The sequence below is a fragment of the Pleurodeles waltl genome, chromosome 3_1 (assembly GCF_031143425.1).
Source record: "Pleurodeles waltl isolate 20211129_DDA chromosome 3_1, aPleWal1.hap1.20221129, whole genome shotgun sequence".
Lineage (NCBI taxonomy): Eukaryota > Metazoa > Chordata > Amphibia > Caudata > Salamandridae > Pleurodeles > Pleurodeles waltl.
Genome location: NC_090440.1, coordinates 1,656,790,866 through 1,656,818,634, shown reverse-complemented (window position 1 = coordinate 1,656,818,634; position 27,769 = coordinate 1,656,790,866). Strand labels below are relative to the sequence as shown.

Genomic DNA, 27,769 nt, shown 5'->3' with positions numbered 1-27,769 from the left:
TGGATATTTCTTTCGGCAGATGTTCTTATTATGAATGTCTTCCAGGCTTCAGACTAGACCCTGTTTTTACCTCCTTCAGTAGCTTTCCAGCGCCACCAGATGGTGCCTTGCACCAGTAGTTAACATTAGTCATGGCTTTGTCCTCTCTGGATGTGATGACATCAGACTACAATTAATACTGCACTGATGTCAGTTTCTGGTTTTATTCATCTCATTGACCTAGATCCATGCCTCTTCTATTGTCTAGTGCTGAAATTCATCTGCAGATTTGATAGGGATTAGTGTAAATGTCACCTTTTAAGGTCTCGGGGTTTAACCTCTGTCCACACAACATATGCATATGGTAACAGTGGTCAGACTGGTTGTATGTGATTTCATAGAAAACCATTTTCATGGAATACCATTATTGAGGAACCATTTAATCGAAACTGTGCATTGGAAATTTTCAGAATGAATGACATTTACCTTTTTGTAGAAACCAATTCATAGAATGTCTTTTTGGTTGAAAAGGCTTTTGAATGATTAATTTTAAGTGTAAGTGCAATGGTTGCAGTCCTTACTTTCAGAAACAGTTTTGTTGAAGATATTTATTTTAGTGCTTTCCTTCAGGGGTCATTATTTCATATTTATATCTTTCATGTTGTCATTACTTCGAATGCTTTTAATTTGCTGATTTACCGCCACTCATAAACACCATTCATTGCTTGCCCCTCACAACCCCTGAACACCATCAATCCCTACCCTCTAATACCCATCACCAGACCTAAACTATATTCATCCCTGAACCTACAACCCATTCTACCCCAATTATTCACCATCTCTGAACCATAAAATCACTCACTACCCCTAACTCCACCCATTTTTTAACTCAAGAAACCCCTTTATACATGTAAACCCCACCCATCCCATACCCCTTAAAATAACTATAAAACAAAACGTGCTTCAATTCAATTCAAGCTAGCCTGGCTGACGAAAGGTTATACCCTGAAACTGGTCCCAGGATGCTTGTTTCTGGTCCAGGGAAAACTTGGCCTGGCAGTTCGGGCTGGACTTGTCCCATGGGAAACAGGGTCAAGACTGATTTGCATATGGCTGGGTCCAAACTGGAGTGGCCTGGCAAGCAAAAAAAACTGATGGATTAAACCCAGATCTGTGACTGGGGTGAATGTTTGATTTGCTCTGCATTCTGTCCATCATCTGTTGTTATTGCTTAAAATAGCTCAGCAGACCCAAACTCCACCTGTAGAAAGCTGGCTCTGTATATACTATATCAAAATGAGATGTAGTGTGCACAGAGTCCAGGGGTTCCCCAGAGGCTTAACAGATGCTAAAATAGATCATCCAAATGCTCTCTTTTGTGGTAGTGTGGTCGAGCAGTTAGGCTTATCGGAGGTTAGTGCAAAGCATTTGTTGTACACAGGCAGACAATAGAAGAAGCACACAGTCAATGACTTAACTACAGGCCAATGGATTTTATATATCAAAAATATATTTTCCTAATTTATTTTTAGAACCACACGATTCACGTTGCAAGTAAGTACCTCAAAAGATTCGTATTCCATATATGTATCAACAGTACTTTGTTTGAAATCTATAAGTAATACAGTTCTTGAAATACTGGCAATATTTTTTTTTTAAATGGACACAATGCAAGTTTCAGAAACAATTCGTGGGGGGAAGAAAAGTTAGATAGTTTTACAGGTAAGAACAACACTTACAGTTCCATTCTCAGGGTTTTAGGAAGTTCACCGGTCGGGGTTCAAGTTACCCCAAACACCCACCACCAGCAACATGGGGCCGGCCAGGTGCAGAGGTCAAAGATGGGCAAATTTAACGTGGGCTCCTATGGAGACAGGGATACTCAGAATCAGGCCTGCCTGCAGATAAGTACCCGCGGCTTGGAGGGCAGACCAGGGGGGATTGGAGGAGCACCGGGGGCCACAAGTAGGCACCAAATACATACCCTCAGCGACACAAGGGCATCCAGATGCAGGGTGCATACAGGACATCAGGCCCCCAATGCTGGTCTATGGGGAGACCCGGGGGTGGTGGGGGATCACTCAGAGGCTGCAGACGAGGTCCAGGGGGTTGTCTTGGGTAGACCACAGGCTGAACAGGGACAAGGAACACCTGCTGAACGTTGTTGCGCCGAAAGTTGGGTTCTCCAAGGCCTGGGAACTGTGAGTGAAGTGTGTCTTTAGGCGTCAGAAATCTTTGTCCAGAGCTTCATGTCAAGGGGATCCTCGGGATTCCCTCTGCAGGCGTTGTCGTAGAGAGGTCAGCCTAGTGTGGGCACTAGCTCAGCACCGCCTAAAGATCCTCTCTAGCTGTTTGGGCCGTAGGCGTTGGTTGCAGAGTGGTTAGGACTCACGCATTTGGAGTGAGGTGGTAGTCTGTAGTCGTTGGTTTTCTTCTTGTACAGGGCCGCTGTCCACTGGAGGTCTTGGGCCTTTTGGGTGCAGTGCAGTCCTCTGAAACTTGGCAGAGGCCGCTGGTCCCGCTGGATGCTTCGCTGTTCTTTTGCAGGTTGTTTGAAGCAGGAGACAGGCCGGTAGGGCTGGGGCCAAGTCAGTTCTTTTCTTCCTTCTTTTCTGCTGGGGTTTTCAGCTTACCAGTCCTCCTTCTTGTTAGGCCACCAGGAATCTGGTGAGCTGGGTTCAGGGAGGCCGTTAAATCCTAGATTTAGGGGCGTTTTAGGGGTCAGAGGGCAGTAGCAAATGGCTACTGTCCCTGAGGGTGGCTACACACTCCTTGTGCCCACTCCCTTTGGGGAGTGGGGCACAAACCTAATCCTATTGGTCCCTGTCCTCCAAACCAAGCTGGAGGATTCTGCAGGTAGGGGGGTCACCTCAGCTTTGGACACTTTAGGGGTGGTCCAGCCTGGGGTGGGTACGCCTCCCTGTTTTCCCTAATTTTCCTACCGACTTGCTGCCAAAAGGTGGGCTTTGGCTGGGGGGGGGCGGACAGCTCCTCTAGCTGGAGTGCCCTGGGGCACAGTAATCTGATACCAAATTCCCAGTATTCAGTGAAGCCATTATGGAGCTGTGGAGTTTGTAATGACAAACTCCCAGACCATATACCCAATATGACTGCATTCCACTTGCAATGCCTAAGAATGGACTTAGAAAGTGTAGGGACATATTTCTCATGCAGCTATGCCCTCATCTGTGGTATAGTGCCCCCTGCCTTAGGGCTGTAAGGCCTGCTAGAGGGGGGTCTTACCTATGCCACAGGCAGTGGTTTGTGGGCATGGCACCCTGAGACGGGTGTCATGTCGACTTTGCCTTTTTCTCCGTACAGCACACACAGGCTGTATAGGCAATGTACATGTGCTTGGTGAAGGGTCGAGGGGGTGGCATAATACATGCTGCAGCCCTTTGGGACCCTCCCTGGCCATCGGGCCATTGGTACCAGGGGTACCTTTTACAAGGGACTTAACTGTGTGCCAGGGTGGTGCCAATTGTGGAAACAAAGGAACACATTTTGGGAAAGAACACTGGTGCTGGGGCCTGGTTAGCAGGTTGGCATCAACACTAGGCAAAAAGTGTGGGGGCGGGTAACCCTGCCAACAGTGGCACTTTCCTACACCACCATCCCTGGACCCTAAGAAACCCTCACGTCCTTAAACGCCGGCCATCCTTGACCTATAAGGACACCTAATCACCCTAAACTACTCATTCCTGGACCCTTCAAACCCCACTCTACATCTAAATTCCTTCCATGCCTAAATCCTTAAAACCCCTCACCGCCCTAAAGCCCACCCCATCTGGAACCTGGAAAACTCTTCACCACGCCAGCACTACCCATAATTGAACCTTTAAAATCCTCACCAGCTCGAAGCTCCATCCATCCATGAACCCTAAAATCCCTCAACACCCTTACAATCCACCCATCCCTGAGACCAAAAACACCTCACACACCTAAGCACCACTCATCCGTGAACCTTAAAATCCCTCACCACCCCTACACTCCACCCATCTCTGAACCCTAAAAACATTTTTTTCCCCAATCTACAGTTATCCCCAAAAAGCCCACATCACCCTAAACATTACTCATCCTTGAATCCAAAATCCCCACAGTAGTCCTAAACTCCACCCAACTATGATGTAATTTTTGGATTTTTCCTTAAATTGATCTTTTCTCTAGAATGTTTCCATTCATTTTTGATTTTTTTTTGTATTTCCTTAAAGTTGTCCCATACCTCGTTTCCTCCAGTGTGGTTTCTCAGTTTTAGTTTTCCATTAATTCAAACACATCAGTCATACCACAACCCCTTATCCAGCTACCCTTATTTGTCCAGCCTGTGAGAGACCAAATTATTTAATTTTTGGCATGGTCTGGTGAACGATAATTGAAAACATTTTTTCTTCCCTGAATATCCGTAATAAGGAGTAATTCCCCAGGGAATCCTCCCAAAAAATAAAACAGCAGGAGAACACTCCCCAGACCCTTCGGAGCTTCTACAGTGCCTTTTCCCGATGATGTTTCTTCCTTATCATCAGCGCCAGTTCCATTTTTGAAAAAGAAGATGCTGGAGCTTTCAACCACTTCCACTAACCTTTCTCAGGCTCAGGGGACTCTTCAGCAGATGAGCTCACCTCATAATATTCTCCAAGGAAATTACTGGAGCCAACAAATGTATCCGAAAGGGCTGCTTTCTCTTTTTTCTTTCTTAACCCCTGATCCACCATCCTTCTGCAAGGAAGTGTTTTCAAACGCACCTCTCGATTTTGGGCACAGTGTTTTTTGCCCTGTTGCACATGGGTGCCATAGAGGTGGTGCCATTGGAGAAGAGCAGTACAAGATTTAAACCATTTACTTCTTGATCCTCTTTCAGGAGAACAATTTAAAAATGCTGTTTCTGAGCCAGATGCTCCAGGACCTGGAAGCAAGGGTTTGGATGATGCCTCTTGGCCACCAGGAAACCCACTTCGCTCCGAAGAGCTTATGTGCTAACTGTGATTCACAGTGGGTCTTAACACTGCCAATTCGTAATACCGGCAGTTGGTCTGATTCTGCTCTGCACATTTTGAGCCAAGTACTAGCCATGGTGCTAATTTACATCAGGAAGTCAGATGTTTTCTGCACCTGAAAGACTTTCTGGAGAAGTCCCTGCACTGATCATGAACCATCTCCCATCCACCCTGACCATTCTGCCTGACCTGGGTGTCTGCATCAGTGCCCAGAAATTCCACCTCATTCTCATACAAATGCTGACCTTAATGGTTGCCATCTTGGACACGTACTGCATTAGGGGTTTTCATCTTCATCAGAGGATTGCAACTATTCAGGACACACTTTTTATGTTTCTGAAACAGGCTCAGTTCTGGAGTTCTGCAGATCCTTCACATTCTAGGCTTGATGGACTTGTGCATCCTTTTGATTCTGCCTGCCAGATGGCATATGAGGTCCTTCAGTAGTGCCAGAGGCAACAGTGGCACTATATTCTGAGCAGTGTTTCAGTTTGGGTGCATACATTCTTCTCTCTGCTCCGGACCTCCGTTGTTTGAAGTGCCCCTCTAACAGTGGGTCGTTCCTTCAGATGTCTGCAGCCTCAGGCCACTGTTGTTACAGTCACCTCCTTGTTGAGGCACCTGGCATTTGGCCTGCGTCAGAGCAGCAGGTTACACCAGGGTGCTGGTGTTGCAGGCAGGAGTGCTTGCCCTTGAGGGTTGCCAACACGCAAGATGGTGTAGGTCCCTTTAGCCTTTTTTTTGGAGGTTTTACATCTGTAGCCAGCATTCTTCATCTTCTTCCAGTACCCTCATCGTGAGGGAATGGAGAAAATGATTGCTGGATCCAAGAATGTGCCCTAAAAGGTCAGTAACATTTATTCTACGTCTGGAACTTCAGGTAGGGTGTTGGGCCTTTTTCCTGACATAATTGTATGAACTGAGCTGAACTGCTAAAGTGTGTATTTTTATGTTATGTGGGCATACTGTTTTTTTAGCCAAACATCATTTTTTAACTAGTAAAAATGCTCAGTTTTTTAAAAAACTGTTTTGTTTGGGGTGGTGCACATTTTCAGGTGCCCGCTCCATTCGCACATCCGCCATAGCCATGGTTGCATTGCTTGCGGTCTTGTGGTTGAAAAGGGCAGACGACATAAGGATGGCCACAACACAAGCGTGCAGCTTCAGGTAGGGTGTCAGGTCTTTTTCCTGACATCATTGTATGAACTGTGCTGGACTGCTAAAGTGTGTGTTTTTGTGTTATGGGGGCATACTGATTCTTAGCCAAATATAGTTTTTTAAGTAGTGAAACTGCTTAGTTTTTGACTTACTGTTTTGTTTGGGCTGGTGCACGTGTTCGGTGCCAGCTCCGTTCGCATGGCCACCATAGCCGTGGTCAGACTGCTCACGGTTAGCAGTCTAGTAGTTGAGAAGGGCAGACAACATAAGGATGGCCACAACGTAAATGCACTGTGTGCGCACTAAAGGTAAGCCCGTCTGCACCCGTCCGTGCCGAACGGATCCAGAGGCCTGGACCCCTGCTTCTTTTGGGTCTAACAGAATTCCTTATTCTGTAACACAGTTAAAAGCACCGCAGCCTCCTTAATTTGAGTGTTGCCAAGGATCTCTTGATTTTACAAAGAATGTCTACTTGTGAAAGGATTGCTCGTTCTCTATCCTCAGCCACAAGTAGGGTTGCATTCATCCCTTAGTAGCTCATTCTCATACTTCGCAGTTTGGTAAAATCAGTATACTAGAGCTGAGGCGTGAGTATGAGTTTCTGTTTTTAAACTTTAATACTCGCTCCCTACCATAACACCAACTTCCTTTTATCAACTTTCTGGTGGACTATGCCCCAGACTATGCCCCAGCTGAGGAAATCAATTCCATATGTTAGGGAAGACATTAAAGTTGATCATTTGATCATCCCTAGATGGACAATTGGTTACCCAACTCCATAGACCATGTCCTGCCTTTAGAAATGAGTCGCTCCACTAGGCTTCTTCCTCCAGCCGCAAGGTACACAGAGGAATTACAAGCTATGAAAACTAACTGAAAGAGGCTGGAGAGACTTTGGAGAGTCAGTTATAATGACACTGCCAAGACCAATTATAAATTCGCATTTAAGAACTACCATAGCCGTTGTAGATTGGTCCCTGCTACTTTTTTATGTGACAAAATTACATTGGCTCAAAATTGTCAGAGAAAACTTTTTATAATAGTTAGTGAGCTTTCTAATCCTTGTAGGATTGCCCCAGCAACTGCTCTATCCTAGGCTCAATGTAAGGAACTGGTATCTTTTTTTCTGTGAACAGAGTGCAGGACATCCGCAATCCATGCTGAAAGGAAGCAGGGACCTTCTTCTGACAGACACCACTCTTCCGCCCTCTGATTTGATTGTGTCGGTCGCTGCCAATTCTCCCCTTATCTGCCATACCCTGGTTTCTTGAGACACTTTGGACCTGTCTACATTTGTGTCCTTGGCATAGTCCATTAGATCAGGTTCCCCAAAGGACCCCCTTCCACCTAAAAATCTTTCCCTCTTAGATCCAGGCATTTTACTTCTAGTAAAACTACTCATTTTCTCTCAGCAGCAGGGCTCCATCCCCCAGGAATGGAAGCATGCATTGGTTCTTCCTCTGTTGAACAAACCTACTCTAGATCCTGATAGTTGCTCTAATTATAAACCTATTCCCGGCTCCCTATCCTGTCTAAAATCTTGGAAAAACATGTCTGTAGGCAACTCTGTCTTTATGGAGTCTCGGAATTTGTTACATGACTCCCAATCAGGGTTCAGAACAGGGCACAGTACAGGGACAGCACTTTTAGGAGTCACAGAACAGGGAGCATGGTCTGGCAACGGATGGTGATGGCTGCCTGATCTTAGAGCTCCATGAGGCGGCGGCGTCCTGGATGGGGGCAGGAGCGCTCAGGGAGCTGTGATGACTACCAACTGAGCCTCGAGGGGCCTTCCATGCGGCGTGTCCCTACTGGGGGGTGGTCAAAGGAGGGGCGCCCTCTGCTGAGTGTGCCTGCCCAGTTCTAAACAAACGCAAGACACGCAAGAGAGGCATAGGAGACAGCACGGACCTATGGGCGGAGCACCACAAACTTCGAGCACTCAGTGGTAATAGCACCTGCCAGCCCTGCCTGCCCCCCACACAATGCCACCAGTGGGACTTAGAGAAGTGGTAAGGGCTCACCGGTGGAGTGGACCAGACAGGGATGGTGTCCATAGGAGGGGACTCTTTAGGAACCAGAGACTTTGGACACCAGCAATGTCTCCCTATGCCCCACCTCCATCCCACTTCTACAAGAGTGATACTGAGCGTGCAATGGCCATGACAGCCCCTCGGGCCCGGCCTTGAAATAAGAGTAGAGCAGCTATCCCTGCCTGTAGCAGAAGTCATTGCCCCCACCTGGGCAACAGCACTAACCAGAACAGGCTTGGCCTGAGGACCGCATCTCTAATGAGCAAGCTCATATAACTGGACAAGAGGGACAGCCTCCAGCCCCCTCCCTTTACCTTTCACCTTTTTGGTAGTGAGCCCTGTACACTTGCCAGGGGCGTGGACTCCGGAACTCAAGCCTGCGGTCCTAATACAAGGAGCCTGTCCCAAAGATGCCCAGCGGCAAAATGGCATGTAAACCCGCATGTAAGCCAGCGAGACAACTTCTAGCAACTATGGAATGCATACTTCAAAAAGTCACAGGTGTGGGTCACAGACTTGAAGGAATGGACTCCGCTAAATCCTCACTGGCAGCAGAGACAAAATCCATACACTTAGCCATTGCGGGTTTCCAGTCCCGAGTGTCGGGGTTGGAGCAACGGGTAGCAACAATGGAGGACCATCTGAACACCACACCGGACCATGACCAAGAACCTCTATACCTCTGTAGTAAGATTATTGATTTGGAGAACAGGAGTCGCAGAAACATTGCCTTTTTTTTGGGATTTCCGTAACAAATAGAAGGGACAGACATTCAAGCCTTTCTGCAGAATTCCCTCCCCACACTAACAGGCCTAACCTTTGACCACTGTTAGAGTTCCAGAGGGTGCACCGTCTGGGCCCAAGGCGACAAGATGACGCATCCAGACCCCGTCTGATCATTGCCTGTCTCATGTGACATGGGCAAGCCTGCCAACTCCTCCTCACAGCCTGCTCCCACAGACCATTCCAAACAGAGGGATAGGAGGTCCGCATCACAGTACACTTCTCAAAGGAGACCAACATTCGTCAAAAATCATTCCTGTCACTCAGATCCCAACTATGCCAACTGGATGTGAAATATGGTTTGTTTGACCCAGCGCAGATGTAGATCACCAAAAATGGCATGTCCAAGGACTTTTATGAACCAGAGGACTTGGGGCTTTTCATGGACAACCTGTCGCCCCAGGTAATCAATATACCTTCTATGGACCGGCTTCAAGGACAGACCACTAACACTCAGGGTACACCACCTCCTCCAGACACATTGGAGGGAAGAAATTGTCACGATAATGATTCTCACCTCAGAGGCAGGGACAAGGAGAGGCTTGCGAGGACTCATGGCGACAGAGATCAAGCACTGTAGGCGGTGGTGCACCACACTCCGATGTCAGAAAGGGACAAGTCTCACTCCCCCTTGAAACCTCTCCACGTCCCCACCTGAAGCCACAGCGACGAAATGGGCCTCACAAGTCCGGGGAGACTTGAATGAGATGTGGGGACTTCGCCCTTGTATCTGTGGACAAATGAGTTTCTTGCTGCATGCTGTTATATGATATACCCTAGTTGTGGTGTAATCAGACTATGGATGAGGCTCATTAGCAAGCCATGATAAGCCCACTTCTTCCTCCTCCTTGCTTATTTACTTATCGCCCCATTGGCGTACCAGATTACTGCTAGAGCAACAGCAGGGATACGTGAACTGTACAATGTAACGAGTAACATGTAAGGTGCAGGATGCTGTGCAAGGTTGCTGGGTTAAACAAACAATGACATGTACGTTCCTAAGTCCACAATGTCTCATTACAAATAGTTTATGATGTTTTCCTGTTTAAACTGTTGCTGGAAATGGGCTGTTCAAGCTCCCTAGACTGTCCACTGTTATTGGTAATATCCAATATGACACCATAGGTGACACTAGCCAGTAATAGCTGTTCTTACCCACGCAGAGTTTTTCGAGCTCTCAACCCACCCGCCCCTGCCCAGACATAAGATAACACTAGAGATACACCCATCTCGGCACCCCCCTCTCTCTTTTCTTATTTGGGACTCTTATCTGGAACCCCGTGGTACCACGTTCAGTCCCGAATGACGATCACAGCTACTCTCCATGTAGCGGCTTGCCGTGTGCGCCCTGCCCCCGGATGGGGCTTGTAGGAAAGTGCCACTGTTGGCATGGTTACCCCTCCCACTTTTTGCCTAGTGTTGATGCCAACATTGATTGAAATTGGGCTGGGACCCTGCTAACCAGGCCCCAGCCCCAGTGTTCTTTCCCTAAAACTGTACCTTTGTATCCCCAATTAGCACAACCTTGGAACACAGTTAAGTCCCTTGTAAAAAGTGCCCATGGTACCAAGGCCAGAGAAGGTCTCTAAGGGCTGTAGCATGTCTTATGTCACCCTGGGGGACCCCTCACCAAGCACATACGCACTGCCTTGCAGCTTGTGTGTGCTGATGAGGAGAAAAAGACAAAGTCAACATGGCACGCCTCTCAGGGTGCCATGCCCACAAATCACTGCCTGTGGCATAGGTAAGTCACCGTTCTAGCAGGCCTTACACCCCTAAGGCATGGTGCACTATACCACAGGTGAGGGCATAGCTGCATGAGCAATATGCCCCTACAGTGTCTAAGTCCATTCTTAGACATTGTAAATGCAGTGTAGCCATATTGAGTATATGGTCTGGGAGTTTGTCATTATGAACTCCACTGCTCCATAATGGCTTCACTGAATACTGGGAATTTTGGTATCACACTTCTCAGCACAATAAATCCCACACTGATGCCAGTGTGGGATTTATTGAAACATTCACTCAGAGGGCATCTTAGAGATACCCCCTGTATGTTAGCCAAACTACTAGTGTAGGACTGACCAGTCTGTGCCAGCCTGCCACTTTCAGATGAGTTTTTGACCACATGGGGTGAGTGCCTTTGTGCAATCGATGGTCAGAAACAAAGCCTGTCCTGGGTGGAAGTGCTTCACAACTCCTCCCTACAGGAACTCTGACACCTGGCAGTGAGCCTCATAGGCTCAAGCCTCGGGTAACAGTGCCCCAGGGCACTCCAGCTAGTGGAGATGCCCGCCCCCCCGGACAAAGCCCCATTTTTGGCAGGAAAATTAGGAGAAACGGAGGAGTGACCACCCCTAAGGTGTCCAGAGCTGAGGTGACCCCCCTCCCTGCAGAATTCTCCATCTTGGTTTGGAGGGCAGGGACCAATAGCGTTAGGAATGTGCCCCACTCCCCAAAGGGAGTGGGCACAAGAAGGGTGTAGCCACCCTCAGGGACAGTATCCAATGGCTACTGCCCTCTGACCCCTGTAACGGCCCTAAATCTTGTATTTATGGGCTTCCCTGAACCCAACTCACCAGATCTTTGGCGGCATACAAGAAGAAGGACTGCTAAGCTGAAACCCCCAGCAGAGAAGAAGGAAGACGACAACTGCTTTGTCCCCAGCCCTACCGGCCTGTTTCCTGCTTCAAAGAACCTGCAAAAAGACCAGCGACACGTCCAGCGGGACCAGCAACCTCTGCCAACTCCAGAGGAATGCCCTGCACCCAAAAGGACCAAGGACTCCTGAGGACAGCGGCTCTGTCTAAGACAAACTACAACCAAAACTCCCACCTCACTCCGGATGCGTGCGTCTTGACCCATGTGCACCCGACACCCAAGGCCTGTGTCCAGGTGGTCCACCCAGCAAGAGAGGGTCCCCAGGCGATTGAGCAAGTGCCTACCCTGGGTTGACCTCTCCACCCCTCCACGACGACACCTGCACAGGGAATCCCGAGAACCCCCCTGACCGTGAGCTCCGGTCAAATATATCTGACGCCTAAAAGACACACTGCATCCGCAGCCCCCAGGCCTTGGAGAAACCGATCCCAGGTGCCTCTATGTTCAGCAGGTGGCCCTCCTCCCTGTCCGACCGGTGGTGTGCCCGAGACACCCCCCTGGACCTCGCCTGCAACCTCTGAGTGACCCCCAGGGTCTTCTCATAGACCAGCATTGAAAACCCAACGTCCTGTTTGCACCCTGCACCCGGCCGCCCCTGTGCCACTGAGGGTGTGCGTTTGATGCCTAATTGTGGCCCCTTCAGTGCTCTTCTAATCCCCCCTGGTCTACCCTCCGAGCCATGGGTACTTTACCTGCAGGCAGGCCTGATTCCGAGTACCGCCTGTCTCCATAGGAGCCCAAGTAAAATTTGCTCTACTTTGACCTCTGCACCTGACCAGCCCCGTGTTGCTGGTGGTGGGTGTTTGGGGTTTTCCTGAACCCCATACGGTTGACTTCCTGAAACCCAGAGACTGAAACTGGAAGTGTTGTACTTACCTCTAAAACGACCTAACATTTTTTCCCCCAGGAACTGTTTCTGAAAATTGTACTAAGTCCATTTTTAAAACCGATTATTGCCAATAATTCAAAAACTGTATTTCTTACCTATTTCAAACAAAGTACGGTTGATACCTGTGCGAAGTCCAAAACATTTAAGGTACTTACCTGCACTTGAATCTTGTGATTCTAAAAAAAATTAAGAAAATATATTTTAACTATATAAAAACCATTGGTCTGGAGTTAAGTCATTGAGTATGTGCTTCTTTGATTGTCTGTGTGTGTCCAACGCTTAGCACTACCCTCTGATAAGCCTAACTGCTCGACCACACTACCACAAAAGAGAGCATCAGTATGTTCTACTTTAGCCTTTGTTAAGCCTCTGGGGAACCCCTGGACTCTGTGCACGATATATCTCACTTTGATATAGTATATACAGAACAAGCTTCCTACAGAGCTCTTCCGACCGAGCGGTTTAGACCTGCAGTCCACAGACCAGGACCTTTGGGTCTCTGCCCCTACCCGTAACCAGAAGACCCGCCTCCCTCTCCGATTACCACCTAGCTGTCTCCCTCCCTTTTCTCCTCTATCTCTCTCTTTCCTCCTTGCTTCCCCCCTCTCTCTGCCTTCCTTTCTTTTCCCATCTACCCCTAGCCCCCGCTCTACCCTACCCTCCTCTACTTTCTCTTTGCCACCACAGGTGGGCACCAGACACCCTACACCCCCCCTTCGTCCTTCACCGCCCCTACCTGCCCCTGCCCCACCTAGTGCCTCTTCTCCTTGGCCTCCATATCTCCTGCCCTTCCACTTGTCCCCCACATCCAGTGCTGTCAGGGCTGGTCCAGCTTCAATCCCTGCCTGCCCACTCCAGATCCTATCCTAGAATGTCAACATTTTGACCCACTTTGTGAAAAGAAAAAAGATACTCTCTTACCTCCACTCCAAGCGGGCTGATGTAGCTCCCCTCCAGGAGACACATCTTTATGATGTTGAATCTAGTAAGCTGCACTGTGATTGGGTAGGGAAGGCGGTATTTAGCTGCTGACCTGCACCACAGGTGTCAGGGAGCGGAACACCAAGGAAATGTGGGGTGGTGATCTTACTTTGTAAGACGCTGCCTGTAACTGTCACAAAATCGTGGTCTGATCTGAGAGGAGATATGGGTTTACCAAACTGGAGGTGGGAGATTCCTCGTAATGTGTCGGTTCAGTATATGCACCCACAGGCCCCAAGCGATTGTTCCGCCTACAAATAAACCACCTTCTTGCAGAGATAGGAGCAACCCGCTGCATTATAGGGGAAGTCTGGAACCTGGCCCGAGGTGCAGTGGTGCATAGATGTCTGCAGCAACCATGACAGGGCCATCCTGACCGACATGTCCTCAGAGCATAGGCTGGTGAACTACTGGAGGCTCACGCATATAAGAGACAGGGAATACACATTCCTATCGTCGGTACATGGAACTCAGTCGCACATGGACTACTTCCTTGCGACGCATAGTATGGTGGCCCAGATCCAGGACACTCAAATACTAGAGTGCAGTCTCTCTGACCACGCCCCAATCCTATTGTCCATCGACGGGGATCTTATCTCTCCGGGCCGCAAGCCATGGCGTTTCACCGTAAACTGTTATTGCTCCCCCCCAAGGCAAAACGCTACTGCGGGCCCAAGTGTCCACTTACATGCGTGACAACAAAGGCACTGTCTCCTCCCAGAGGGTTTTATGGGCAGCTGCAAAGAGACCCTTCGCAGGCAAATGATGAGGGACGCGGCACGCGGCACAGGCCAATAAGGATAGAAGGGCTGGTCAGGCAGAACTGGAGGGTGACATTACATAGCTCACCCAACAATACACAACTCACCCATCTATCCTGGCTCGTCAGCACCTGGAGCGGGCTTGAATGGCCCTCAATGAACTATACGCATCCCAGGCCGACACTATGAGCAGGGGCAAAGGCTGGTCGGCACTTAGCAGCTCATCTTCGCCAGAGAGCGGGTGCCCACTCCATCCCAGTCATTGCATCCCCCAATCAGGAAATAGTCACCCACCCACAGGAAATTGTCAATGAGTTTGCAGCTTTTTACCAGCGTCTGTACATCCTGGAAATGGTGGCCAGTCCTGCTCAAGAGAAGACCTTCTTAGAAAGTACTTGCCTCCCCTGCCTATTGGCTGAGGGTCAAGCCCTGCTGGAAGGAAAGATCAGTAAGATTGAAATAGCACAAGCCATCTCCAACTCCCTTATCATAGATCACCGGGGGAGGATGGTTTTCCTGTAGAATTTTATAAATGGGCTGCGGAAGAGGTGGTCGATTCCATATATGAGGCTCTCAGGGAGGCATGTCACGAGGGCTCGCTGGGCCAATATCCAATAGGGCAGTGATTGCGGTCATACCTAAACCCGGGCAAGACTCCCTTCATTGTTGCAGCTATCGACCCATCTCCCTCCCGAATGGAGATATCAAAAACCTGCCCAGCGTCTTAGCAGCCCATTTGTGCATTTATCCCGTCCTTAATCCATCACACACAAGTGAGATTTGTACCGGGACGCACCTCTAAGAACCACCTACGCACGCACTTGTTCCTCTTTCCCTGTGGGAAGCCAGAAATCTGACGGACGAATCCCTGGCCTTATCCCTTGATGCTGAAAAAGCGTTTGATCGCATTGAATAGAAGTACTTGTTTGCAACCCTGTGAAAATTTGGACTGGGTGATCAATTAATTGCCAAAGTTTGTCTGCTATACGATTGATCCATGGGGCAAGTCATGGAGTGACCAAACAAAAGGAGTCACAGAACACCTTAGGCAGCACCTAGATTAAGGCGAGACAGCAGCGCTGATTCTACTCAATCTCAGTGCTGCCTTCAATACTCTGTCCCATGATATACTTATAGGGAGACTTATGCAAGTGGGGATTCAAGGGGATGCCTTGGTTTGGCTATCTTCCTGTTTGAGGGGTTGTATCTTTCAAGTTTACACTTTATTTTCTTACAGTTTTGATACGCAAATCATCTTTTATTTATCATCTACCCAGAACCACATCTCCGTCTCTCTTAACTCCTGCCTTGCTCAGGTAGCCTCCTGGATGAATAGCAATTCACTGAAATTGAATGGCAATAAAACAGAGGTGCTGATCATTTGGAAAAAAAATTTAGTCTCTCGGGGTCACAACATTGGCAGCAGCGTAGGGAGGGAATCAGATTCCTGCATCTAAATTTAAGAGTGTTTAGGATTCTTGATCAATAATAAGCTTTCCATGAATCAACAGGTGGCAAAGGTATCTGGAGCTTGTTTTGCCACTATGAAATGGCTACACTGAAATGTATCTGGATTCTTCCTACATCTGCCTAAAGAACAGTAAGCCAGGCCCTCATTCAATCTCGCCTGGACTATGGCAACATCCTCTACCTGGGCGCTGACAAAGTGCTATAAGACGCCTGCATGTAGTGCAAAATGCGGCTGCAAGGCTTATTCATCGACTGCCAAAACATGCCTCAGTTATTTCCCTTCGCCACGAGTTGTTTTGGCAACTGCCCCCACCATTTTTATGGTTTGATTAAACCATATCAACCTCTGCGCTATTTGCGCTCTAGCAATCTTTCTTTGTGCATTGTCCCGAAGATTAAGCTTACCCATATGGGAGGTCGTCCTTTTCATTTATAGGCCCTGAACTCCGAAATTCTCTGCCAAAACGACTGAGAATTTGCCCATCATTACCAACTGTTCGCAGACAAAAACTTGGTTGTTTTAAAACATCCAAGGCGGATACTCCTACCTGCTTGTTATTAGCGCCGGAAACCCCTAGTGGGTAGCTGTCTTGTGCTCTACAAGCATTCATAATAATAGTAACTTTTGCTCAAATACTTTCAGCTACTACTGCAGAGTAATGGCAATTAAAAAATATATATTTTGCCTCCGAACACTGGCCGGATCAGTGAATTCGGTGTCATAATATTTCTCAAGGTATTTACTTTCATAAATGTTGATGGATATATGTACTTCTCCAATGTTTGTAAAGGTGTCATTGATGTGACATAACACCCAAAATGTTGTGAATTCCCTGTGAGCAAATTACTTAAAGGGTGAGTTATCGTTCATTCAAGCTGGATATTCAAGCATAAAACAAAATATGAGTCTTTTGGACGACTACTGTATGTTGTCTCTGTATGGTTAATTATGTTTTCTTTACTCGTTTCCGTTGTGTGTGCAGTACATTGTTAACAGCAGCTGCTACTGTAGAATAAATGGCCAATTTTGTCCACAATACGCAAATTTGTAACACATAACAAAGCGGAAAAGCTTTGGCAACATTTATAATATATAACTCACAGCCTTCGTTTTTATAATTTAATGATATTTCAGGATGTTTGTAAATGTGAAGATAGTTTCTGCCATATGTAGCCACTTCATTTCAATTTGCCAGTGTCAGTAATTCAGGAGATGGAGGAAACATATAGCGTTGCGTGAAAGCCATTCCTCAGGTACTTGTGATAAAAAGTAATGTCCGCCATCTTTACTTGAAGTCTTCGTAAGCAGTTTCATGAGAATGAGCAACATATTTCATTTCAAGGATTCGGGGTTTTAGCACTGCAATGTCCTACACATATATATTTTTTGTAACGCATTTTTTGTCTTGCTTGAGTTTGTAAATCTCAGCCCTTTGTTAAGCAGTCATTTTGACATTGTCGACAATCTTCTCAGACTAAAGCGCCATGGCTAAAGTTTATGTTTTGCATTTATTTATATTAACAAAGACTGCTGCAGGGACACGGCTGTTCTGTTGTCGTCTGATAGAACCACAATATATGGTATATAGACTACGTAGAGCTCTCATTGCTTTTTCGCAGTTTAATAAACAACGAGATTTGTTTAGATTTGAATACGTCGAAGGGCGATACTCTACAGTCAACAAACCGAATCCTTTCTTGGTGCAATATACATTAATAACGAAATATAGTGTCCTCGTTATATTTTTAGAAACATCAAAGGGTTCCAATTTTACTGAAATTCTGCGTTTTTGGTGCTAATCCTATAATTTAATGGATGGTTTCATTTGAGAGGCAACTATTTCTAAACATCTTCACACCTCTTGAGAAGAATATTGATTCATTTTTATCGTACTTCGTTTTTTAACACAACAAAATTATTCCTCTTTCCATGTGCCAATAAGCAATTTCCTTAGAAGCGTTGCCGCATCGCTCAGCACATTCTTTAATGTATTGCTTCCAGCTGTGTGCACAGTTAACTGAAATACCGTTTCCTAACCGTTTGCACTCTAATTCCTCGATTGTTGTTACAAAATCTTCATCTGACATTTTTGTATACCATTCGTTGTAAAATGATAGCCACAGCCTCACTATTTGTTTCATGAAATGAATCCCTGTTATGTCCTCGCCCCTGAATTGTTGTCACTTGGACGTGGTGACAGTACTTTTAGGGGTGGGGATGTTTTTCGGTAATAACAGCCGTGTTTCTGCACAGATTCTGCAAGTTTTCTCCCAGTGTTTCACACGGAGATTTCGACTGCTTTCAGCAGCCGAAATCTTTGTTTGAAATGCTCCAATTTATCATTTTGATGGGGCCAGTAACCGTCTTTATCTGCCCCATCGTGGTTAGTATGGGCAAGTAATGAGGTTCTAAATGCCCTTTTCGTACCATGTCCAGGGGCAGTGCTTAAATAAAGTCTAAAAATCAAGCTTTTTAATGATTATACCTAGGATTGGTTTAACATTTTTATGTTAGTTCCATAGTTTAATCGGTAATTGCTAAATAGCGTTACAGTACGGGGAACTACAAATGCATCATTGTACACTAATTGCCACCGTCCAAAACAGAACAATGTACAAATACAATATTCAGAGCTGTACATTTGTAGGTCTCTTGTGCTAGAGGCAAGAGTCACGAGAGAGGATCTTTGTACATCCACTCAAACATACCCTATTCGATCAAAAAATAGAAAAATAACTGTCTCCCTTGGAGAGCGTAACCCATTAGAGGTCTCCAGATACAGAACTAGCTGAAGAGTAGGATTGGACAATTTCGAAATAACGCCTTGCCATCACTCCGTTCCCCACACTTTGGTCCAGCTGGATGCTCCCATTAAAACCAAAGTTCTTTCATGTGGCACACTTTGATATTTGTGAATGGAATTGGGAATCAGTATAAAGGGGTAGGATACATGTAGTACAGTGAATTTTGCTTTTAGGATTTACTGAAGTGCTCCTTTTCTATTGTGCTTGTTGTGGCCATAGCTGCGCCTAGAAGCATTGTGCTTTTCCAAGGCAGCACAAGAAAAAAATCATAAACTTACATAAAATGCATATTTCTCTATCAGGCCGCTCTCCAGCAGCAAGTCAAATGACATCCTAAAACTCACTGCAATTCAAACAGTAGAAAACAATTATGTAAGTAAGAAAGGGAAACCATCTTGGAATAGTGAGAAAGTAATAGAAGACTAAACATAATCCCAAACCTGATGCCAAAGGAACCAAATTCCAAAGTCTACAGGAAGCATTCATGAGACAGTTAAAAATTGTGGAATGCAGTAAATGGTGAATAAAGTCGCCATCCACAACATCACTTGAAAGTAGGTAGGCAAGTCACTGAATGCTCGGGCGAGATTAGAGGACCGTTGTCCGGTCCTGGCTCAGCTCAAGGTCTTCTTAGAACCTTGAGCCCAAAATAAACTGAGTTTTCACAGGAGACAATGTGGCAGAATGGCCACAGCTATTGACCATGTACCATGTGGATCCAGTTTCGAATCCTGTTCTTGGCTCAGCATCCTGTGAAGCATGAAAAGTCTCCCTATGCTGGAAGCAAAATTAGCAAACTGCAGTCTGTGTTTGTTGTGAAGTGCTCTTATACCCTTTGGAAATGTTCACACAATGTAGCACTGCCGGAAATCAAATGTAGATTTTGCCTGTCCTTACTTTCTCATCTCATTCTCCAGTAATTTAGGTCAAAACATTCAACTTTGATGTCAGAAAGAGATACCCATTTAGTGGTTGAATTGCTCAGTCAGACTAGAAAATCTAGTGTCAATCCTGGTTTACCTGTGTGACCAAATTATATGGTCCTAGGCAAACGTTTTATTTCTCTGAGCATCCTTTTTTCTTCATTATCACATAGGAGAGCGCCTGCTAATATGTGAGTTCACTATGTACACTGTATAAAAACATCTCTCTTGTTTTATTTATTAGTCTATAATGTTGCTCCGGCTATATTAACAAACCTTGCCACATATAGGGTACACCTTACCCCTGACTTGCTCCTTAGTTCACTAATAGCATTGTCACCAGGGCAGGAGCAGGAATCTTTCTCAGCACACATTTAAAAAAAAAAACTCACTTTTAATAAGTGTCTAAATTTGATGTACTAAGGTGAAAAGCTTCCAAGTGTTAAAGACATACATTTATCTGAATTTTAAAGGCACCATGTCATCTTCTAACTTAAGGTTTGCCTCATGATTTACATGCTAAATATGTTCGAGGCTTGGTTCATGCACAGGCTCTTGAACCCAGAGCCAACCTTAGTTCGGCTCTCTCTGTTGCTTTTTTGGTCTACTTGCAAGAAACCATCAGGAGTGTGATCAGGAAGAACTGGTGTTAACTCTTCTGACAAAAAAATTATGGTTAAGTTGAACTGGCATAAAAAATACATTTGTGTAGAACTGGGAAAAGATGGGCAAACGTGGGGGCGGGGGAAGGGGCAAAAGGTTCATCAGGGGTAATAAACTCCCTATAAATGCAATTTACATGTAAACAAAACCGATGAACAGTTCTGCACCATACTTTGTATGAATGGGATGGTTTTCAAAAGAATGTGTACTCCTGTTTGCGAGCCCCCCATTTGTCATTGCCTGGCTGTCAACAGGGATAACAGATTTTTTGTTGAAAACATTTGATCCATTCCCCCCAAAAGTGCCCAGAAATATATTTGAAGAATTCTGGCATTCGGGAAGTCTATAATTCTCAACTAAAAGAGTCAAAAGATAAAACAAAATAAATGAAATTTTGATCTGCAAAAACAGCATTAAAATAAACGGAAGAGAGTTTAAATTGTATATCATTAAAAACTACAGACACTTGTATAGAAGACTTACATTAATAATGTGGTTAAACTACTTTGTAAACACTAACAAAACGTTATTTTTAAGTTGTTTAAGATGTGTATGCATATGTGTGTGTGTTTTTAGATATTGCAATAGTGACTCTAGCTATGGTTGATTTTCTCTTTTAATTTAATGGCAAATAGACTTTATGGTTTTGTTTATTACTTGGGGCTGTTTTATAAATCTAAATTAAATTTGATAAAAGCTTGGTGCATTCAAATCAGGTTCCTTGTTTAACACAGATTGGTCTAGGGTGCCAAAGCCTTTGTGGATAATCCAAATGCAGTATTCCATTTCAAGTCCTGTAGGAATTGTTAGGGTACTTCTGTTTACATATTTGGAAAATATTTTGGAGAGATGATGAAGATCTTCTGAATTGTGCTTTAAAAGGAACAGCAGAAAATATGAATATTTAATAAATAAATCAGTAGGTGGATCTAAATTTGAGATAAGGAGACACAAGTGGTAGTTTACTGTTTCAGTTCACACAAAACTGTCAAGAGCAATGATAGCAATAGGTACATTTAAAAGAAGTCAAGATAGTATCTATGTTTTCTAAAGCGGTTAGCCAGACATAAGACAGTGAAAGTGGATTAGTTAGAGGGTTTATTCAGTAAGTCAAAGAAAAAACAGTAGAAATGGGTGTTGAGTACTGAATAACCTTAGATAATCAACTGGGAAACAGCATATTACTGCTGACCAAGTTACTAATTTCGCTGACTAGTATTGTGGCAGAGACTAAGGATAAAAGGAGCACCCCAAACATTCGAGCATTAGGACTCATGTTGAAGGGACCTCATATGACTGAACTGACAGCAGTCATCCCCTGATGCAACACAATGCTATACAAACCTATACCTGTGCCTAAACCAAATGAGCAACCGTGTTACTTGAACTAATATGTAATGAGCACACCATCACAAATGTGGTTGACTAACACTGCACAGTACTACTAATGTATGTACAGTCACACACACAAGCTCTGTAACACTTGTATAGAGAGTAATATAATTATGAATTAATTTGGGGAAGTAACAGTTGCATGCACAGTTCGTGTGTAGTAGTAATAGTAACAGAAACAGGTTGGCCTTCACACCATTTTGAATAGCAATAATGGTCTGCCCAACACAACACTGTAAGGAAACAGACTTTTTGCAGGTTCCCCCACTTTTTGCCCCCATTTGGACTGCTAGCTTCTGGTTTTTCGACTTTGCGAGTGCATTGAGGCCTGTCAACCACACCTCAGTGCCAGTATTCTAACCCCTTCCAAAAGTATATGTTGGATTGGCTGTACCCAAATGGCAAGTACTGAATTACTTGTACGTTCCTAGTATATGGTACGCAGGGCATGCTAGTATATGGTACACAGGGCACTGATAGTGCCATCCTGTGCCTGATAAAATACAAAATGGCTCCCAGCTAGCCACTGCAGACTGGAAGGGCAGTGTTTTCAATATCAATTCGACTTTGCCATTTAAACCAAAGACTAGCCACCCCTTCCCTTTACAATATATTTAGGTTTTTCCCTAAGGAAGACCTATAGAGCCCTATGGCAGGGAGCTGTACATTATTAAGTGAGACATATATTTTTCATATGTCTGAGCAGCAACACTTCCCAAACTGTTGTTTTGCTGTGGAAAAGTTAGTAGCCCCATTGGCTAGTACAGGGTTACTGACTGGCACTCCAACCTGGCTAACTTCTGAATGGGGCTGCCTAAGTGGGTAATGTAAGGTATCAAAATAATTGTGGCATTGAATTTAATGTTACTATTAAAGTTAAGCAACTTTTCCCATAGAGGTGTAGCCCTTGTGTAGTCACACCTGTAGGGTGGACTACCAAGCTCCTCATCTTGAGAATTACAAGAATATTGCACTCTGGAATTGCCAAATGCCACACATCACCGGAGCTTTATCACCAAAGAGGAGGGGACCTACTAGTCCACTGACTAGTGACTGCATTGTCCCCTTGCAGCACTTTCGTGGGATAAATATTGCACTATCTTTTCCCTACACGATTTCTGCGGTATAGTGTTCAATACACTTTGGGTACTCACATCAGAAACTGCTTACTCCATTACATGACAAGAGATACTTTTGTGTCACTCCAGTGTACAAGACCTTGTAATCAGTAAAATCGGTTGGGAGCTGCCACTTCTGTAAATTATATGCAAAACAGTAGAAAGGACTAAGGGCCATATGTACGAAAGCTTTTTCCCATAGACACAGAATGGGTAAAATCCTTTGGTACATCTGGCCCTAAGGGAGGTATATTACTATTGAAGCACACATAATCTGATAATATTCAAACAAGGCCTAAAGAAATGGGTACACCAACGACAGATCAGAACTGCAATATAATGGAGAAGGGGGGGCTAAGATCTATTGCAGCATTACATTGGTACACCGTACAGTTGAGAACCCACACCCTACAAACAGTGACTTGATTCAGACAAGTTGGTGTGTCTTCCTTGAGGCTGGCAAATCAGCTGCTCTTTTTGGAAGCCTGATGGAGATAAACACTCTATTCAACAAAAGCATCATAGGATACCAGATCCCTCACTAGACCTGATTACAAAGAAACTTTCTTCTATCATTATGATGATGGGTATGCTCACCTCCAAGATAATTGACATGGCTGCAGAAATAAAATTTATGATGGCAGACTTTGTGATTCAAATGTTTGGAATTGATGAAATACAGAAACGCAACTGGATTGTGGCACATAATATTAAAAGTCTTGGAATTAGAGTATCACACACACAGAGATAATATCTTTATTTGTGGAATCCCTGAAAAACCTGAAAAGAGAAATATGATAACATTTTTGTGAGACTTCATTCCCCACCTACAAGAAAAGCAATTTGGAAAGCCCATAGACTTTCAAAGAGCACACAGGCTGCGTGCCTGGTATAGCTGGGGACGAGGCAACCCAAGGTCAATATTAGCATACCTCTTGTGACACCAGCATACTTGACAGGTTTTCCAGGGATTGAAACGGAAGGCAAACACATTTGTCGTACTGCAGTTGAGTTTTATTGCAAAATTAATTAGAATGGTTGCAATCATTATACAAATCTGAAAGTAAAGCACATAAAAATATGATTGCATTATAAATCCATGAAGATTCCAAATATTTCACATGAAACATACGTGAAAAGGCACACGTCCCTGGCAGTATGGCCCAGAGAGTGACAAGGAAACACTAAGTTTTGCTTACTCAGTCATGCCACAATGAAAACTGTAGAAGACAAAACCTCAAATTCCTTTTTTAGAATCAGGGCTTCCAAATGATGGTGGTAACATCATTAGAAAGAAAAGCCTCAAGCAAGCAGAAAAAAACTGGAAATGGGCAAAAGCATCCAGGGAACACTCATTCCTCAACTTCACCTTAGCGTAAGCACCACAATAAATTAAATGTAGAAGGTTTGAATAACGTAGTGTAATTATTGATACAAAATAGAAACAAATCACATTCGCCAGTGAAGTAGTGATCTTCAGAATGACCATTGCAGACTTTTCTTTTTTTAAATGATTCCTCGCGGTTTTTAATAATATCCTAGTTATCCTAAGCCCCTAAAATATTAATGTGTTTTTTCTTAGGATCATTGTACCGTACAGTATCAATAAATAAGAGAGAACCCCACAAGTCTTATTAGTGTACAGGATTGACACCTCTCAAACTGAAGAGAACAACATTATCCTCTCTTATGAGACTATTACAGCATTTTGCCCATTCCAGTGGCTTCCAACCCTCAGGCTCTGCTACGTCTATGGTACAGTGGAAGGGAAGGGAAATGGACGTTACAGTTTCATTTACATTCAAAACCACTCCTCTCTCAGTAAACCACAACAAACCTGACATGCCAAATAATACATTTTCAGATGCTTGCCACTTCCTGAGCCCCAGAGCTTTGAGTACATCAGAGTTAGGTTGCTTCTGCCCCTCTGAAATTGATCATGTTACACTTCCCCCTGGTTTCCTAATCTCAATACTGACTACCAATTACCCCCAGTAGGCTTTCCTCTGATTGGCTGTATTAAGGATCACAGATTAATGGTATGCCCAGACGTGGGTCCCTTGGTCACTGTGCCACTGGATTCAAGCTAGCCTGGCTGATGAAGGATGAAACCCTGAAACCGGTCCCAGGATGCTTGTTTCCGGTCCAGGGAGGACCTGTCTTGGCAATTCGGGCTGGACTGTTCCCATGAGGAACAGGGTCAAGACTGATTTGCATATGGCTGGGTCCAACCTGGGGTGGCATGGTGAGCAAAAGAACGATGGATTAAACCCAGATCTGTGACTGTGGGTGAGTGTTTGCATTGTTCAGCACTCCATCCATCATCCTTTTGTGTTGCTAAAGTTGCCCTAAGTGGGAAGGGTATGCCCAGACGTGGGTCCCTTGCTCACTGTGCCACTGGATTCAAGCTAGCCTGGCTGATGAAGGGTGAAACCCTGAAACCGGTCCCAGGATGCTTGTTTCCGGTCCAGGGAGGACCTGGCTTGGCAGTTCAGGCTGGACTGTTCCCATGAGGGACAGGGTCAAGACTGATTTGCATATGGCTGAGTCCAACCTGGGGTGGCATGGTGAGCAAAAGAACGATGGATTAAACCCAGATCTGTGACTGGGGGTGAGTGTTTGCATTGTTCAGCACTCCATCCATCATCCTTTTGTGTTGCTAAAGTTGCCCTAAGTGGGAAGGGTATGCCCAGACGTGGGTCCCTTGCTCACTGTGCCACTGGATTCAAGCTAGCCTGGCTGATGAAGGGTGAAACCCTGAAACCGGTCCCAGGATGCTTGTTTCCAGTCCAGGGAGGACCTGGCTTGGCAGTTCGGGCTGGACTGTTCCCATGAGGAACAGGGTCAAGACTGATTTGCATATGGCTGGGTCCAACCTGGGGTGGCATGGTGAGCAAAGGAACGATTGATTAAACCCAGATCTGTGACTGGGGGTGAGTGTTTGCATTGTTCCCCACTCCGTCCATCATCCTTTTGTGTTGCTAAAGTTGCCCTAAGTGGGAAGGGTATGCCCAGACGTGGCTCCCTTGCTCACTGTGACACTGGATTCAAGCTAGCCTGGCTGATGAAGGGTGAAACCCTGAAACCGGTCCCAGGATGCTTGTTTCCGGTCCAGGGAGGACCTGGCTTGGCAGTTCGGGCTGGACTGGTCCCATGAGGAACAGGGTCAAGACTGATTTGCATATGGCTGGGTCCAACCTGAGGTGGCATGGTGAGCAAAAGAACAATGGATTAAACCCAGATCTGTGACTGGGGGTGAGTGTTTGCATTGTTCAGCACTCCGTCCATCATCCTTTTGTGTTGCTAAAGTTGCCCTAAGTGGGAAGGGTATGCCCAGACGTGGGTCCCTTGCTCACTGTGACACTGGATTCAAGCTAGCCTGGCTGATGAAGGGTGAAACACTGAAACCGGTCCCAGGATGCTTGTTTCCGGTCTAGGGAGGACCTGGCTTGGCAGTTCGGGCTGGACTGTTCCCTTGAGGAACAGGGTCAAGACTGATTTACATAGGGCTGGGTCCCACCTGGGGTGGCATGGTGAGCAAAAGAACGATGGATTAAACCCAGATCTGTGACTGGGGGTGAGTGTTTGCATTGTTCAGCACTCCGTCCATCATCCTTTTGTTTTGCTGGAGGATCATCTGTGCCTTCTCCACGAGAAAGTTGCAGCTCTCTTGGCCAAGGGAGCCATAGAGATGATTCCACTGCCAGAACTAGGCTGTGGTTGTTATTCTTGCTACTTTCTGGTTCCCAAAAAGGACAAGGATCTTCACCCTATTTTAGATCTATGTGCCTTCAATCTCTTCTTCAAGACAGAGAAATTGGAAATGCCCACATTGGCTCAGGTCTTGTCTGTCCTGGACCCAGGAGACTGGATGGGAGCTTTGAACTTGCAGGACGCTTATTTACACATCCCCTTCCTGTCTGCCCACAAATGTTACCTATGGTTCTCGGTAGGCCACGAGCACTGTGAGTTCACTGTGCTTCCCTTTGGAATTACCAGCATGTCTAAGGTGTTCAGAAAAGTGATGGAGGTGGTTGCAGCTCATCTGCAGAGATCAGGGATGTCCGTCTTCCCCCTAGGCAGGCTCGCACCAGGCTGATGTCTCACACCTCCAAACTATGGGGAACCTCTTGCATCCGCTGGGGTTCACTATAAACTTGAGTCACACCTGACTCCCATTGAGATGCTCCCTTTCATTGGAGCTGTTCTGGACACACCGTGCAATTTCAGGCTTGTCCTCCCGAGGGGCGAGTCCAGGATATTCAGACTACGTGGACGCAGCATATGGGGAATCTCTCCGACATGGTCCAGATCTCAGAGGGAACTGCAAAAGATCTGCAGTGGTAGTTGACGAACTGTGATTGGGTCAGAGGCAGATCCTTCCCCTTCCCTAATCAGATCAGTCAGTAGTGACCGGTGCGTCACTCCTGGGATGGGGCGTCCATCTGGGAGAGGTGGAGATTAGAGGAGTCTAGTCTCCTTTGGACTCCAGACTGCGTATCAATCTGCTGGAGCTCAGGGAAATCTGACTGGCATTGAAAGCCTTTTCTACCAACCATCAAGAGAAGGCTAGTGCAGGTGTTCAAGGACAACGCCACTGCTATGTGGTACTGCGACAAACAGGGCAGGGTGGGGTTTGTGGACCCTTTTGTCAAGAGACTCTACGCCTCCGGACATGGCTGGAACAGCAGGGCATAGCCCTGGTGGTTCAACACGTGGTGGGCTTTCTGAACACCGGAGCAGATAAACCCAGCTGAAGACGCCTACTGGATCACGAATGGCATCTCTAGGCGGAGATGGCCCAAGGTCTCTTTCAGCAGAAGGGAGAGCCCTGGTTAGATCTGTTCATCTTTGCTGAGAAGAGCACAATTTCTGCAGTTTTGCATGCTGGACATTCCAAGGCGGCTCTCACTTTGAGACGCTTTTCGTCTCGAATGGAATTCAGGCTTCCTGTACCCCTATGATCCTGTACCACTCCTAGACAGAGTTCTAAGAAGATCAGGAATGACCAAGCCCAAGTAATCCTTGTGGCTCTGGACTCAGCATGGAGAGTCTGGTATCCCGAGCTACTGAGCGTGTCCATCAATCTTCATATCTGACTGCTCCTTCAGGAAGATCTTCTGTAGCAGCAGGGGAAGGTTCTTCACCCGAACCTGTCC

General features: G+C 45.9%; 1 protein-coding gene across 2 annotated transcripts in view; it reads left to right on the top strand.

The window, feature by feature from the left end:
- The window catches only part of ATF2 (activating transcription factor 2), a 379,503-nt gene that overhangs the window by 305,186 nt on the left and 46,548 nt on the right, over positions 1-27,769 (top strand). The gene's annotated exons all lie outside the window — the stretch shown is intronic.